This window comes from Mesoplodon mirus (assembly GCF_964341445.2).
Source record: "Mesoplodon mirus genome assembly, contig: HAP1_SCAFFOLD_748, whole genome shotgun sequence".
NCBI classification, from domain to species: domain Eukaryota; kingdom Metazoa; phylum Chordata; class Mammalia; order Artiodactyla; family Ziphiidae; genus Mesoplodon; species Mesoplodon mirus.
In genome coordinates, this window is record NW_028295285.1 from 76,919 (window position 1) to 94,280 (window position 17,362).

The 17,362-nt window shown below is 37.7% G+C and overlaps 1 long non-coding RNA gene across 1 annotated transcript in view; it reads right to left on the minus strand.

The window, feature by feature from the left end:
• Positions 1-6,374: 6,374 nt before the first annotated feature.
• The window catches only part of LOC309797570, a 47,943-nt gene continuing 36,955 nt past the window's right edge, over positions 6,375-17,362 (minus strand). Inside the window, exons 3-5 of the long non-coding RNA XR_014292711.1 lie at positions 15,894-15,990; positions 8,193-8,276; positions 6,375-7,013 (exon numbers count right to left, since the gene is read on the minus strand). This is a non-coding gene — a long non-coding RNA (uncharacterized lncRNA). The remainder of the gene's footprint in view (positions 7,014-8,192; positions 8,277-15,893; positions 15,991-17,362) is intronic.

The following is a 17,362-nucleotide window of genomic DNA, read 5'->3' on the forward strand; positions in this document are numbered from 1 at the left end:
AGCAGATCAATCTTGAAGAGTGAGACTGCTGAGGGTCAGGCACTCATGACAGCTGTTGGACAGATCCCAGAAGAAAAAAGAGCAATTCACCATGGACTTCATGCCACAAAGTTAAATGAACACAAACTGGAATTCCAAGTCCCAGTATGTGGGTGTTTCTGCTGCCATAGGCTTACCTCCTACCCAGAGCAACGGAGAATGATGGGTTATACAGCCTGCAGTCATAAAGCCACCTCCAAGGGCCAGAGTTGTTCTATCAGGGAAAGGGAAGTCAGACACCAACATAGTTTGAAAAGTGTAAGGTTCGACGATGAGCAGCTGGGCCTAAGGTGCCTCCCATCCTTGCCCCCCAAGAAGAGTTTGTTTCCAGTTAGTACCTGCCAGTATGGGCCAAGGATTCCAGGTGCCCCAGCCCGCCATCAACACTGTCCAAGGCATTGTCATCTTTGGGGAGGTGCCTTGCCTGGTCGACAGTAACATCCTTCTTTAGTCTTCCCTTTAGTAGGAAGACATGTCTCCAAGTCAACATTCAGTCCATGTAGAGAAAATGATTTTCTCCTTAGCACGTCCAAGGTATTTAATGTTCCCCAATACATGTATATATATATATATATATATATATTTTTTTTTTTTTCTAATAAAAGCAGAGTGTAATGGCTGCTGTCTGTGCCGTGCACTTTGTCTTCTAGAAGGGAGGGGCATGGAGGGAGGTGGACAGTAGCATCACAAGCTTGCTCCTTGTCTCGTGTCCCTTCATTGCACCTTATGATACTGTCATTACACAGACCAAAATTACTCTAACAATGAGACGGGAAAAACCTATGAAACCCACACCCAAGGATCTGGTTCAACCAGTCTTTCTCCTCCTTCTATGCTACTTTGAACTTTATGCAACTGTAGTGGATAGGTTTACACGATAGGGCCGGACATTCCAATTCAGGCTCCAGGAAGTGCCAGAGCCAAGTGGATGGAAGTTTGGGGGGAATAGAGTATGGGCTCTGAGTTCAGAAACAGGAGAAATCTTGCCCCTGGATCTCTTGGTAGGGAATATACAACATCTGCTCTTAAGAGTTCCTTCTCTCTCTGATGAAGGTTGGGATTGAGGTATGCCCTATGAACCCCTTTTAGCTTAGCCATAATAAAATGTACAGCATCACCCTCCCCCACCTCTGTTTTTCCTACACTTTAGAGCAGCAGCAAGGATGGCATTTCCAGCTCTGTGTGTGTAGGTGGGGGGAGTATCAGGGAGGCTGCTGAGGGCTGTGTTGAGTCCAGTCCCATATAAATGAATGGCTGCGTTCATGGGTCACCTACCTTCCACTCTATGTTAACCCCAGAGAAGGAGTTTTGGATGAATGGAATAGGGGTGTGACTGTGGGTAGTAACTATCTGATGGTCAAACACTGTGAATTTAGGGTGGGATGTAGGTGTAGAAAAATCATTGGATCCAAGGAAGGAGGCAAAGTGGTACCAGATTCCCATAAATTGCAGTTCTGAAAGTACAGCCCCCTGACATACAACCACCATCTAAAGGCCTAAAGGGGAGGAAAAGTTAAGGGTCCAGTAGCTCACCATGGCCCCACGCCAGGGTCTCTACTCCATTCCAACTCTAAGATCACAGACCTAGAGAAACCACCTTTAGGTCAAAACAGAAGGTCAAACTTATAGAAGTAAAGCAAATCAGGGAAGGTGAATCTCTTAATACTATATTTAATAAGCTTACACATCATCACCTCTTGACTTTTAGAAAGGATAACTTAACAATAGGTGTAAAAGCCAGGACTAGGGAACTTGGGATGTGACTCCTAGTCTGGTGACCTTCACATAAACACATGGCCCAAGGACTGCTCCAGGGGAGAGGTGGGGACTGGCTTGTGATTGTGCAGTAAGCCTTGCCTGTCTCCCAGTCCTTGATCACCCCAGAGCCTGGCAGGTGAAGAAGCAATCAGACAGGATTCGTGGTGGTGTGGAGGTGACCTGTGCAAAGTGGATGGGGCAGGGTGCAATGCAGGAGTGTTCCACTGATCTGCTTCTGGCACAGCTTTTCTTGTCTCCTGACCCCCGTCCATATGGAAAAGCAGGGAGATGAGGAAGAATTTCTCTAGAGTGATTTGGTATTTTCTGCCATGTGCAGGGCGCATGGTGGACACAGCTTCAGGTGGTGTCTTTCTCATTGTGGAGATTTCGGTTCCAGCTGATGCCCCTGATCCAGATGACAACAGAAATGGACCCCATCCCCCATCCCTGTCAGGCCCCTCAACACGTGGAAATGCTGTGACCTGGGGTGGAGGGGGCAGAGTGAGCACAGGACTGCTCACACCCCTGGTTTCTCCCTGGAGCCAGGCCCTACCTCTGGGCCCCGATTCCCAAGGCAGCCTCCAGAATGGGCAGAGCAGTGAGAGTGGAGCCAGGACTTGTGGGAGGGGTCGGTACCCAGAGGAAAGAGTTGACAGGGCTGGGACCTGAGCCTGGCTGCTGCTGGGTCCTCTCAGGGGCACCCAGAAGTGAGTTCTGGGAATATGGGGAAGCTGGACTTGGACCCCCCTGGCTCCTGCTGGGAGAGTGCCACAGACAGGTGATGCTGATGGAACAGCAAGAAAACAGAAAGAAGCAAGTCCCTTTGCCCTTCTCTTGCTGCTCCGTCTTCCATAAGGTACAGTAAGACAAGAAATTGAGAGACCAAAAGAAAAAAAGAAATGGAGAGACCCAGAGACAATACACAAAGACTTCACGGACACACCTCTCGAGAGACTTCTCACGCAAACACCTTTCTCAGAGATCACATACTGAGACCTCACACAGGGACCTCATGTTGCTTCACAGACCCTCAGACAGAAACCTAGCACAGATTTAACAGATTTCCCAGAGATACCTTCCAAAGGGACCTCATACAGAGACTTCACACAGAGATCTCACCCAGAGACCTCACATCTATTCTTCAGTATCCATTGACAAGTCTTTCTTAGTGAATATGAAACCACTTAGCAAACTGGCAGCATGATAAATATATTATCAGTTGTGCCCCTCTGAGATCCACCAGACACTCACTGTCAGCATTACTCTAAATGGGGAAATATTTGAGAAGTTTTGTTCTTCTGGAATGTCACTGCCTCTGAACAAAAGAATTATACATTCCAAATGTAGATTTTCAAATTTCATTCTTAGGTGTTCATTAGCTTGAAGATCACATATTACATTATTTTATTTTTATTTATTTTAGAAGAATGAAGAAAATAATGTTTATTTCTTAGAAATGCATGTAGTACTCTACTTTTTTATTTTAAAAGATTTTTATTGGAGTATAGTTGAGTTACAAATTTGTGTTAGTTTCAGGTGTACAGCAAAGGGAGCCAGTTATACATATACATATGTCCACATTTTTAAAAGATTCTTTTCCCATAGAGGCCATTACAGAGTATTGAGTAGAGTTCCCCGTGCTATACAGTAGGTTATTATTACCTATTTTGTATATAGTAGTGTGTATATGTCAATCCCAATCTCCCAATTTATCCTTCCCCCCTTATCTCCTGGTAACCATAAGTTTTCATTTGTACTCTTTTTTTAGGAGAATCACAAATTTTAAGCACAGCTAAAACACTGTCAGTCTCCAGTGAGAGAAAATATTTGTCCAGTTTAGTTATCATCCAGTCAAATGGTATCTGGCACATTTTTTACTTTATTGAGGACAGAACTTAAACTTGAGATGGCTTACTTGTTTCCTTTGGAAACATAAGAAAAACCTGCAACAAAGGTACTCTAGGAATGAAATAAACCAAGAAAGAAGCATCCGGACTCACATTCACTTCCCAGAGGGCTGTGTAACTAGCACGTTATTTTGCACATAATAGCTTGCATCAGGTTTGTGGGGTTTGCTTTAGTTTTTAACAGGCCAATAATCATGTGAGGATTTTTCACAAGTCAAATTTCTGGTTTTAAATTTTACATTCTGGCAAAAGTATGCTTCTGAATATTATTTTATTTCTTAAAATGTGGTAATGCCCTAAAATGATATTACACAATCATAACGTTCAGCTAACATACTTAAAAAGATGGGCTATTAAGGATTCATTCTTCAATAATTCTATGAAATGCACATTTTCTAAGACATGCAGTTAGGATCCATTTTATATTCATTATAGGGTTAACACATTGCTTTAAAAATTTTTGAAAGATTATAAAATATATGACTTAGCCTATGCTTGACATTATACATGTTACCTCATAAAATTACTGAGGGAAGGATATCTTAATATCTGAATTGAAGGTAGTGTACATTTAATCTACATTTGGCTTATAACAATGAATAATGAAAGGCTTTCATTTATTATATAGCTCACACTTTCCAAAGGGTACACTTCTAAAAGACTACTGATTTCTCATTGCTAATAAGCAACCTATTGTCCTTGCCTTGGTAAAATCTATTTTAATGACAGCTGGTTCTCTCCCAGATTATCCATTGGTATTACAGCGTCACGGTCTTTTAAGAGGAGCAGGGCTGACACGAGGACTCTTTGGGCTTATTTCTACAAGAAATTTAGTTTTTCTATTCTCCTAATTAAAAAATGTATAATTATTAATTTTTCACTTTCTTATGTCGTTGAATCAGAAAACAATGGACTATGGTCATGTATGTCATCTAATACTCTATCAGATCACTTTTTTTAAAATAGTGCAGCTTACTCAGGTAAGTTTACTGATCAGAACAAAATGGAATCAATTAGGAAAAAGTTCATACAGGAAAATATCCTTTTCAAAGTTGACTATTTTAACACAGTTAAATAAGCGATTATTTTTTAATCCTTTGAGTTAAAATTGTTCAGGGTGGCCAAGAAAGTCTGGAAACATGAAAAATGTCCATAAAAGCACTTTATTACTATAATACATTGAATGTGTTGCTCCTCATTATTAATTCACAGTTCATTAAGCTGGGCAAAATTACAACGAACAATGTGCATTAAAGCAAAATTCCCATCAATCATTTTCCATCTGTCATACATTCTGTCAGATGATTTGTGTGTCTAATTTTCATGGAAAAACTTGTACCTTTACTCCAGAATAAGAAATCAAGGGGGATCAATCTATTAAAAAGATATTAATATTCCCAGACTCTGTGGCCTTCAGTATTTTTTTTAAGAAGATTCACCTAGTGCAAATCTTATAAATATTTTTACCATTTAATATGCCCAGACAAAATGGATACAAAAATTAGATAAAAGAGAAAACAACAAAAACAGATCCCCTTTGTTTTCAAAACATTTGATGTTTACATCAAAATATTTTGTTGAAAATGAAGTGATTTTTAATCTATAGTTAAAAGACACTATAATGATATTTAGAACATATTACAGATCCGGATTTTTACAAATAGATTTTTATTTAAAACAGGTCTCACACTGATATCAATAAACCAGGCACTCTAGAACAAAATGTGGAGAGATGGCAATTATGCGATGACTTCTTAATACTCCAAGGGAAAAAGATGTTTTCCAAAGTAGTCCATCTACAATATTAACCCTTAAGATCTACTCCCCTTGATAGGTTTCAATATTATTTTCTCTTTTATACACATTGACTTTATAATTAACTCCTACAGGAGGACATTTCTGGAAATGTTCCCAGATATCTACAGCCACACTTTCGGTCATGATCACACCATGGAAAAAGTAGGGAACATCCAGATCCTGATGATCCAGGGGTTTCATAATTACCCCTTTGAGGTCAGTCAGAATCATAATCATTCCCAGAACAGGGTCGGTCTTTACATTTGTGCCCCGAGACATGCAGATTGTAACACTACCCACCCAAAGGCAAGTTGTCTTCCTTACTCAGGTTTGCAGGGGCACCACTCACTGTGGTAGCTAGAAGAGTCCGTTGCCCCCAGCCCGGACCTGCATTCTGTACTCTCCACAGACACATCGTACTGCAGATATACCAGTGGTGCTGATGAAACTTCCAGAAAACTATAAAATAATGCATGCCAGGCACGGTAGATGAGGATTCAGAAAATGCTAACATCTTCTCTAGGAAATAAAGGTGACATACCTATGTGGCTTTAAGCATTTTTGTGCATTAGCTGGCCCCCTGGATCTGGGAAAAAGCATCTGATTTTAAAGTTTCTCAGCCTCATTCTCTGCAGTGAAATCTGAAGCTCTTCCTTCCTTCTCTGAGTCCAGAAGCTGGAATTGATACAGTCTGCTCTCTGTGATTTGTCTCTACCATTTGTTTCCAGTGACCACTTCAACTCAGATATCTCTCAATTCAGGGATCACTCCTAAACTTCAGGACGAAGGTCACTGCCCTTTTTATTCCCACCACAATTTTATGCTAGTAACCCTTTACCGTGTCAATAAATTTATTTTGTAGAATGTGCCCCCTGGACTCCACCTGCTAAATCTGTTTTGTGGGCAAATCATTTGTTACTTAGCTAAACAAATTTTATAAAATCATATTTCATAAAATTGTATTTTATAAAATGTTACTTTCTTATTTCTTATTTATAAAATTGGTAAATCCAGGGATTTAGGCTTAATTATTATTTTTTAAAATGTTGGTACTCATTTTGCCAATTTTTCTTTTTACATATATCAGAAAATATGTTAAGAACTCAACTGTGAAGATACCACTATTTTTATTTTTTCTCACTTTTTGTACTTAACTTTTATAACAAACCTTTATTATTGCACAGGAAACAAGAAAGTTTGTTCCTTGGAAAACATCAGTCCTAAGAACGTACTAAGTTAAAGCTTAGCATGTTAGATCTGCGAGTAGCCTTGTCTTTTTTTTTTTTTTTTCGGTACGCAGACCTCTCACTGTTGTGGCCTCTCCCGTTGCAGAGCACAGGCTCCGGACACGCAGGCTCAGCGGTCATGGCTCACGGCTCCAGCCGCTCCGTGGCATGTGGGATCTTCCCGGACCGGGGCACGAACCCGTGTCCCCTGCATCGGTAGGCGGACTCTGAACCACTGCGCCACCAGGGAAGCCCAACCTTGTCTTTTTTTTAATGATGCTTTTTTCTGAATTGGTTAAAAAAAAAAAAAAAAAAAAAAAAGCCTTAAGGCTTAGGAACAGAAGCAAATTGAGAATTAAAATCCAAATCATTCAAATGAAGTTTGTCAGAACAGTTTGTGTGTGGAGAGGACAGCTTCTAGGCACTTCAGAGAAACCAGCAGGACAGAATTGAGAATAGCCAGCACCTTACAGGGCTTCTCACAGAAATGCTTTAATGCAAAGAGGTGACTGGATTTCACAGGGAGACCAGGGAGAGGATGCAGAGATAATTAAATCACATTCAAGCACCTGTTTACCTGGGAGGTAAGTTCCTTCATATTGTGGTCAGATGCTGTTTAGGGGGACACTGGTGCAGGGGAGGTGTTGGGAGGATGAACTCTTTTCTGAGTGATTTTGCAAGTGTGAAAATTCATCCAACAGAGATGCTAGAAAAATTTGCTCCTAGTAGCGAGCGTCCAACATGATATTTTGGGACAAAAATGTGTATTTGGAAGAATTTTTCACAAAAGAGCAGTGATGGGAGGAAAAGATTCATATGGGCCTGCCTAGTAATATTCTTCCTTCACAATTTTCTTGTGGGTTCCTGAGGCCTGTTGTGACTGCTTGGAGACCTGGTCCCCAAGCAATGGCCCTCTTTGTCATACTCAGGGTAACCCAGGAAGTTGCTTGTCTGAAGCAGAAAAGGTTCTCCCTTCCACTCATGTCCTCTTGCTGATCAGATGAACACATGGCATCATCTACAGCTGAGAGGTGTTTGTTAACTACCTTTGTTTCATAGGACACAACTCATATATACTCTACAGTAATGTTTATCACTGTCTTTTATAATCTCAAGGTAAGAAGTAATCAGTGTTAAAATCATTCTACTGGAATAACAAAGCACATGATTTTTTTTCCCTAATAGTGATTGTATTTGTTTGCTAGGGCTGCCATAACAAAAGACCACACTGGCTACTCGGTGGCTTAAACAACAAAAATATATTTTCTCATAGATCTAGAGGCTAGAAGTCCAAGATCAAAGTATCAAGTTTAGTTTCTTTGAGGTCTCTCTCCTTTGATGGCTACCTTCTCGCTGTGTCCTCACATGGTTGCCCCTCAGTCTGTGCATGTCTGTGTTCTAATATTCCCCCCTTATAAAGATACAAGTCATATTGGATTAGAGTCCATCCATATGATCATTTTACCTTAATTTTCTCTTCCAAAGCAGTATTTCCAAGTAGAAGTTAAGCTTACTGGACAAGCAATCAGGTATTTAATAAGAGGCATTGCTATGGAGACAAAAAAAAAAAGGTTAATAATTGAGGCAAATTTCATATCAGTTTTTGAGTTCTGAGGGTAGACAGTTGAGAAGATCTCTAAATGTCAGGGTTAAAGCATCTTTTGTAGTTTGAATGTCCATCAGATGTTCAGGTAAACTTTCTGAGTGGTCCATATAGCAACAGGAACGAAGAAGACTGTCTAAACATGAGCTGCTGTGGAGATTTCTCTGAAGTTTATATTAAGATATCTACCTTCAGTATGCAGGACTTCAGAAAAAAAGGCAGTTTTAGTTTCAATTATTCCAAGTCAAAAGGGTGGGAGAAAATTTGGAAACACTAGTTTGGAGAGTTGTAGTCAGGTAGTGGAGGAAACTAGAAAAATTCAGGATATAGTCCAGTTTTCAGGTAATTAACAAAACTTCAAGGAAAATTAATAGCACTAGAATCTAATATCCACAATATGTATTTTGGTTTCTATCGAAAGATAATTTTTCTCTCTAAAATCACCCTCATTTCTATCAAAGATAGCCAAATTAAGACAAATTTGTTTGCAAAATAAGTCTAGGTTCAAAAAACTTGGTCTTATTTATATAAGTATAGCAAGGATTGTGACTGACCATATAGGCTTATTTTTTATTTTTATTTTTTGCTTTTATTAAGAGAATTTATTGCCTCTCTCTCCTCCCAATAGCTCAGACATGAAGAAGCAACATCAGAGGAAGACAGACAGACAAATGGCTCTTTGAGTTTGTCCTGCTTGGCACTGGTGAAGGAAGAGGCAGCTTTCTCAAAGTTTTTATCTGCTTAATTGGATGTAGTAGAGAAAGGGAACAAGGAAAGTCAGAGGGTAAGTGAACAGGCTCTGCACCTACCAAGGATGTGTTATCCTCCTAATCGTCCCAGTAGGAATATTCCATTCATGTTCTTTGATCTGATCCTTGCATTGGAAGACACTTCTTTTTTTAATCTCTTTTTTTAAATTTAATTTTAATTTTATATTGAAGTATAGTTGATTTACAATGTTGAATTAGTTTCAGGTGTACAGCAAAATGATTCAGTTATATATATACACATATCCATTCTTTTTCAGATTCTTTTGCCATATAGGTTATTACAGAATATTGAGTAGAGTTCCCTTTGCTATACAGTAGGGTCTTGTTGATTATCTATTTTATATATAGTAGTGTGTATATGTGAATCCAAACTCCTAATTTATCCCTCCCCATACCTTTTCCCTTTAGTAACCATAAGTTTGTTTTTTAAGTCTGTGAGTCTGTTTCTCTTTTGTAATTAAGTTCATTTGTATCATTTTTTCAGATTCCACAGATAAGTGATATCATATGATATTTGTCTTTCTCTGAATGACTTCACTTAGTATGATAATCTCTATGTCAATTCATGTTACTGCAAATGGCATTACTTCATTCATTTTTATGGCTGAGTAATATTCCATTGTATATATGTACCACATCTTCTTTATCCATTCATCTGTCAATGGACATTTAAATTGCTTTCATATCCTGGTTATTGTGAATAGTGCTGCACTGAACACTGGGGTGCATGTATCTTTTGGAAGTATAATTTTCTCCAGATACATGCCTAAGAGTAGGACTGCTGGATCATATGGTAGTTCTATTTTTAGTTTTTTAAGGAATCCCATAATATTCTCCATAGTGGTTGAACCAATTTACATTCCCACCAACAGTGTAGGAGGACTCCTTTTCTCCACACCCTCTCCAACATTTTTGTAGTCTACAGTTTGTAGACGTTTTGATGATGGTTACTCTGACTGGTGTGAGGTGATACCTCATTGTAGTTTTGATTTGCATTTCTCTAATAATTAGCGATGTTGAGCAGATTTTCATGTGCTTTTTGCCCATCAGTATGTCTTCTTTGGAGAAATGTCTGTTTAGATCTTCTGTCCATTTTTTGATTGGGTTGTTTGCTTTTTTGATATTGAGCTGCATGAGCTATTTGTATACTTTGGAGATTATTCCATTGTCAGTCTCATCATTTGCAAATATTTTCTCCCATTCTGTAGGTTGTCTTTTTGTTTTGTTTATGGTTTCCTTTGCTGTGCAAAAGCTTTTAAGTTTTATTAGGTCCCATTTGTTTATTTTAGTTTTTGTTTTCTTTCCTCTAGGAGGTGGATCCAAAAAGATATTGCTGCTGTGAAAGAGTGTTCTGCCTGGATTTTCCTCTAAGAGTTTTATAATATCCAGTCTTACATTTAGGTCTTTAATGCATTTTGAGTTTATTTTTGTCTGTGGTGTTAGAAAATTGTTCTAATTTCATTTTTTTACATGTAGCTGTCCAGTTTTCCCAGTACCACTTATTGGAGAGACTGTCTTTTCTCCATTGTACAGTCCTGCCTCCTTTGTCATAGATTAATTGACCATAGTTGTGTGGGTTTATTTCTGGGCTTTCTATTCTGTTCCATTGATCTATATTTCTGTTTTTGTGCAAGTACCATACTGATTACTGTAGCTTTGTAATATAGTCTGAAGACAGTGAGCCTGATTCCTCCAACTCCATTTTTGCTTTCATAGTATGCTTTGGCTATTTGGGGGTTTGTGTTTCTATACAAATTTTAAATTTTTCTGTTCCAGTTCTGTGAAAAATGCCATTGGTGGGGGCTTCCCTGGTGGTCCGGTGGCTGGGACTTCACCTTCCAATGAGGAGGATGCAGGTTCGATCCCTGGTCAGGGAGTTGGGATCCCACATGCAATGCAACCAAAAAAAAAAAAAACCAAAAAAAACAAAAACAAAAACATAAAACCGAAGCAATATTGTAACAAATTCAATAAAGACTTTAAAAATGGTCCACATGAAAAAAATCTTAAAAAAAAAATTCCACTGGTAATTTAATAGGGATTGCATTGAATCTGTAGATTGCCTTAAGTAGTATAGTCATTTTGACAGTATTGATTCTTCCAATCCAAGCACATGGTCTATCTCTCCATCTGTTTGTGTCACTTTCGATTTCTTTCATCAGCATCTTAGAGTTTTCAGAGTACAGGTCTCTTGTCTCCTTAGGTAGATTTATTCATAGGTATTTTTTCTTTTTGATGTGATGGTAAATGGGATTCCTTCCATAATTTCTCTTTCTGATCTTTTGTTTTTAGTGTATAGGAACGAAAGAGATTTCTGTGTATTAATTTTGTATTCTGTGACTTTACTGAATTCATTGATGTGGTGTATCACACTGATTGATATGAGCCTGTGAGCCATGGCCGCTGAGCCTGTGCGTCCGGAGCCTGTGCTCCGCAACGGGAGAGGCCACAACAGTGAGAGGCCCGCGTACCACGAAAAAAAAATCATAAAATGGGGCTTTCCTGGTGGCACAGTGTTTAAGAATCTGCCTGCCAGTGCAGGGGATATGGGTTCAAGCCCTGGTCCAGGAAGATCCCACATGCTGCAGAGCAACTAAGCCCACGTGCCACAACTACTTAGCCTGTGTTCTAGAGCCATTGAGCCACAACTACTAAAGCCCACGAGCCACAACTACTGAAGCCCATGCACCTAGAGCCCATGCTCTACAACAAGAGAAGCCACTGCAATGAGAAGCCCACACACCAGAACAAAGAGTAGCTGCCATTCGCTGCAACTAGAGAAAGCCCACACATAGCAACAGACCCAATGCAGCCAAAAATAAATAAAATAAATAAATTTATTTTTAAAATCATAAAATATCATAACCATCTTCTTCAGTTTACTTAGTCCCATGTAATTAATTCTTGTTTTGTTTGATCTTTTGTTAGAAGTTTTATGAAACCATCAATTTCTCCATTAGGGTTTTGTAAATTCTTACTCAGTTCAGTGTAATGATTTGAAATTCATCAGAAACTTGTGTTCTAGAATACTTGTTAGATCCTTTTCCATGAATTTCTCTGAACATGAAACACATTTTCAGGAAGCTTTTGTCAAAGCATCTGAGTAAAACCATTGTCTAAGTAATAAAAGACAAATATCCATTACTAAAAATTTGATTCATTCTAATGGAATTGACAAGAAAATTTATCTCTGTGACACAAAACATTTAAGATAATAACTAGAATTATGACTGATAACATTATACTAGGACATATCCAATTTTAGGAATTTCATATACTTTCGAGAACATTTATATTAATAACATTCACCCTTATGATATAACCTAGAGTTTATGATCATTTATTTAGCAATGCTTCCCATGTAAGTAACATACCAAATAAGCCTAATGAGTTTCATAGCTCTCTTTTCTAATAAGATAAAACAAATCTTTTAAGGTGTTCCAAGGGGCCTCTGGAAAACCTGAACGTTATTTCCAGGTCAATAAAACTTCATTTAGAATTTGACTTGGGGGAAAATCTACTTTTTCAAAAATAAAAATGTTTTAAAACACTTTGTCAAATATGATCATATGTCACTGTGAATTAATATTTAGTTATCAATTTAATCAAAGTGACAAAGATTCACATGTAAATACAGATAGTTAAATAGTGTAAAAAGACTTAGCTCTTTTAATATTGAAAGCACTCAGTTTTTCTTCAAAATTATCAAAGATTCATAAAGACGAAATGTACAATATTTGTTTTGCTAGACAGATTACATTGAATGTAAAAAAAAGTCTTTGTTTACAATTTCTCATTAAGAGCAGACCAATAATTAAGAAAATTTTGCAAAAAGAGAGAAAAAACAAATTTTAATTTTCTACCAGCTTACTTCGGATATTAAAACTCAATCACTTTATTAAATTCATTCCAATTTTAGATCTGACTACACATAAAATTCCTTTCTAAAGATTCCTTTTTCACAAACCTCTTACAACTTTCTCTGTCCATTTTGATTTGTCCCTTGTTCTCTTTCCCATTTAGAAGTTATCAGCTTTAGGACAAAAATCACTTAACAAAGTTTTTACATTAACAAAAACATCTCCATACCTTACACTTTTTCTTACCCCAAAATATATTCTAATTTCCTTATAATTCCTAGTAGCTTTAACCACATCTATTATTTACAATTCTTAATCCTTTGAAGCTTTAATTTTTTTGTAAAAATAAAGTTAAAAATTATGAACTGTGTAAGTATTTTGTGGCTTGGCAAACTTATAAATACATTTCATAATTTCTAGAAACATATTCTACTTCATAGTACAAGCTTTTAATGAAGCACAAGACATGTTTACTAATAGAACCAAACATATTTAGTGTGTAATAAGAGGTCAAAAGTAGGTAAACTTAGACTCGTTCAGCAATTAATATTTCAGTATTTTGTCTTAGTTGGAAATGATCTAGACATTCAATTCATTTAATTTAACTTAGCAAAACTCTAAGGGTACAATTTATCAAAGACATTTAGAAAACTATTTAAGTTGACATAGCAAAAACAATTATTGCTAAAAAAAGTTTACCTAAAAGAATTCTTATCTTATGTCTATTTAATTAATTTGTTCTTAACAATCACTCAGATTACTCATGACAATTTCATAAGATGTTAAAGTAGTGTTAGCCATCATCTTAAATTATTATTATTATTACTTTTTTCTGAGAAATTTTGTAAAAGAGATAACATGAGCTTATTTGACTTTTAGTAAAACTACATAGCATAAAGCTATTATACTTAATGCTGATAACTCTTAAGATATGTCTGTATTAATTAAACCATTAAACCTGAACTAGATTTTACTTACCAAAAATTATCCTAGATCATGTGAATTTGAAAAATGTTTGTATTCGTTTTTGTTATATTTTTGAGAATTTTTATATTGCTTGTTGGAATAAATTAAGTTTACTCACTCAGATAGCTACAGTCTTTTATTATTTATGGAGAAGACTTTTAAGTCTTCTTGCCCTTTAAGTGTACTTGCTCTTGATAAACAATTTTAAGGAGACTGTGATTTAGAGTTTGAGCAAGAGAGGGTTTTTCTGGTGGTTTTTGTTTAAAAAAAAAACCTCTTTCCTTTTTTTTCTTTAAATTTTAGTTTCAGGTTCTAACAATTGAGATAATCTGGGCTCAGTCTCAGGCAATGTGGCTGTGTTTACATTTCAAAGACATGGTAAGATTTATAACTTTAAGGGACAGAGAAAAAAGTGTAAATTTTCTTCTGTGAGTTTTGGAGTGTATTTTTCTATTATCATAAGTTTCAGGGTAATTATTATTTTAAAAACTTTTTCTTCTTAAGTACAGGACAATTTTGCTCCAATTATCCTCAACTTTTATAATATCTACAAGAAGTTGAGAGGAATAGGTTTCAGGGTTGGTGAAGATAAATGGGCCTTGACTTGTTCCTAAGTTGCATTTCTGGTTTTGTAGAGATTTGGAAGACAAAGATAATTGTTTCTATTAGCTCTTGAATATTGGCTTCCAACTGATCTTTTCCTAATTATTTGTAGGAGGGCCTAAGGAATTGCTGAGGAGATGGGTCAATTTTTAAAATTTTTCTTAAAAAGGGGAATTCATGTTGGATCTTTAATTTCTGTTATTTCATCTTAATAACGATTCCCTAAGGCTAGCTGTTATACATGATTTTTCCTTTCAATTTGATCCTTCCATAAATACCAATATGACAGCTGTTTATGATGAGAGCTCTCAAGAGGGAATCTTTTAAATACAGCAAATTTAAAGGATCCATCATCTGGCCATTGAGGAGTAAGACCTTTCATTAATTTCAAATAGTGACTCAAATCAGTAAGCCTTTTTATGGAACGACCCAGAGGTAACTTTTCAGGCTTAGAATAAATCCTTACCATGGATGAAATAAGCATACTTTCAGATGGAGAGGGCACGGATGATATAGCCCCTATAATGTGAAAATTCATTTCCAAGGATAATCTAAGAAAGCAAAGGCCTTCATTGCACAGGCAGTAAGGGTGGTATAATGCAAACTGTGTCCCTGGTCTCTCCTGGGAATTTGAGGCACCTCTGATCCCAAACCTACTAATCTGTGACATCAGGCACATGCTGCTGGAATGGGACTTTTCCAACACTAACAAGGCAATGAAGGTTGAAACAACAAAGGCCCCTTATGGACTGGGTCCCCTTAGGACAAACTCCTCTGACAGCTGGCACAACAAGACTAGAGTGTGCTGTTTATGACTTTGTGTCTCAGAACCCCAGTCAATTCAACTGGTTACCAGATGCACCCCAGTAAATACACCATCCAGATGGTGGAGACCAGAGAGAATATTCTCACTGGACAAAAAGCCAAATTCTCAGGACACAGAAAAATACAGAAGGAAAAATCTCATCCAGTTTTTATATAGAGGACTGACAGCAAAGTTTGTCTTAATAGGCACTGGACTGGAGAGAACTGGTAACTCACCAGTCTGTGAGGCTGTCTCAAACAGCAGGCTTATAGGGCCTATGCCTGTATTCTGCCCTATGGTTCTTTCTTCTTATGAAACACGACTCAGGAGACAGAGACAAAGAAAAACAGTGACTGTCTCTGGGAGGAAAGGATTAAGAAAAACTGAGACGAGATTACTCATTTCCATAAACCAGATTTTCTATGTCACAAGGATCTTGCTCCATAAGTATTTTCTTCTGCTAATCTAAATTTAGAGATAGAGAAAAGGAGACTCTTAAGCACTTTCCCTCCCACCAGACCTTACAGGCCTGGGAAGTTGAGGAGAGAAGAAATTTTACCTTCTGCTGGCCTTTGTCATGTGTCCTAGGATCTCTCAGCTGCAGCAGTCTTGTGGTGGGAAGCAGGGTTTAGCCAGCCTCCTGGTTGTCTTGTCAGCTGTTGAGGAGGAAGAAATGTCCCTGCCAACCTTCTTGAGTTAAAGAAGTAACAAGGTTTATACAGCCTTCTTGACCCTGCATTCCCTATCTCTGGTGCTAATGATGTCTTTCTACCTCCTGGTACAGGGAGGGCACCATTCACATGAGATACTAATTTCCTGCTTTCATGGAGACAGATAGGAAGGTCAGTGTGTCTCTCTTGCATCAGTCATTTCTTCAGTAACTTTAATTCAAAGTAATATTCCACTGAGGCATATTTTGGAGCATCCTGCCCTGGGCACCAACAAAGTCAAATGGTTTAGAGAGAAAGCAAGTCCCTTTGTCAGCACTGACCTGTGCTCATGGTGATTGTTATTCCATCTCCACAGTACCATTGGGCTGGGTGCTCAAGAAACAGAGCTGTGAAAACATGGCTCCTGTCTCTTATAATTTATAGTACCAATGTTTCAAAGAAAAAATTTTATTTAGTGCCTCCTTTGTGTTAGACAATAATGCTGGTATATTTTCAAGATATACAAATAATAGAAAGAGACATGTATGGCACTTGAATTGTAGTGAGACATTAAAAATTCCCCCCCCAAAAAATCTTTTTCTTTATACTTATAAGAAAAAAAAATGTAGATTCATTTTGGATAAGATAAAGAAAATTTATGAAGTGATAAATCTAACCTGAGAAAGTAGAAAAGAACACAGTACACAGGCTCTGAGCATTCTACTCACAGAAAATATTGTCCTGTTCTTTTGCAATATGGACTTGTTCCCCTGTCCCTATGTCTGTCTCTTCCCCTCTCTGTTTCTGCCCCTCTTCTCTCTCTCCCTCACACATACACACATTCACTCCCCTACAAAAAAACCCATTGACTAAATGCTAATTGGCAGGCACTGTGCTCAAACTGAGGCTACAGTGGTGAGTTAAAAACAGAGATAATTTTTCCATCCTCATCAAACGTATATTCCAAGATGGAGAAAGTGAATACTAACCAAAGAGTCACACAACCATAATACTGCAACCACAACGAACAACCATAACCACTGAGTTAAGCTAAGCAAGCCACTATTGTCAGCTTTCTCTCAACCCTCAGTAGAGTGTGTTCCACTTAAAGGCCTTGAGTAAGTCACTATTCTGTTGAGAAAATCCAGGACATTTCTCAGTCTTCCACATCTGAAATTATGCAGTTTGGAATGTCAGGAACAAGAGTGAGGGGAAAGGTCATTCAGAACTGCAACTAACCAGTTTCTCTCTTTCTGACTGCTGCAATAACCTCCTGGTCTATCCTGTGTTTACTCCCATTCCTCTGGCCTGTTCACAGAGCTGCCAAAGTGGTCCCTTAAAATTTAAGCCTGATTGTGCCACTCTATACTCAAAATCA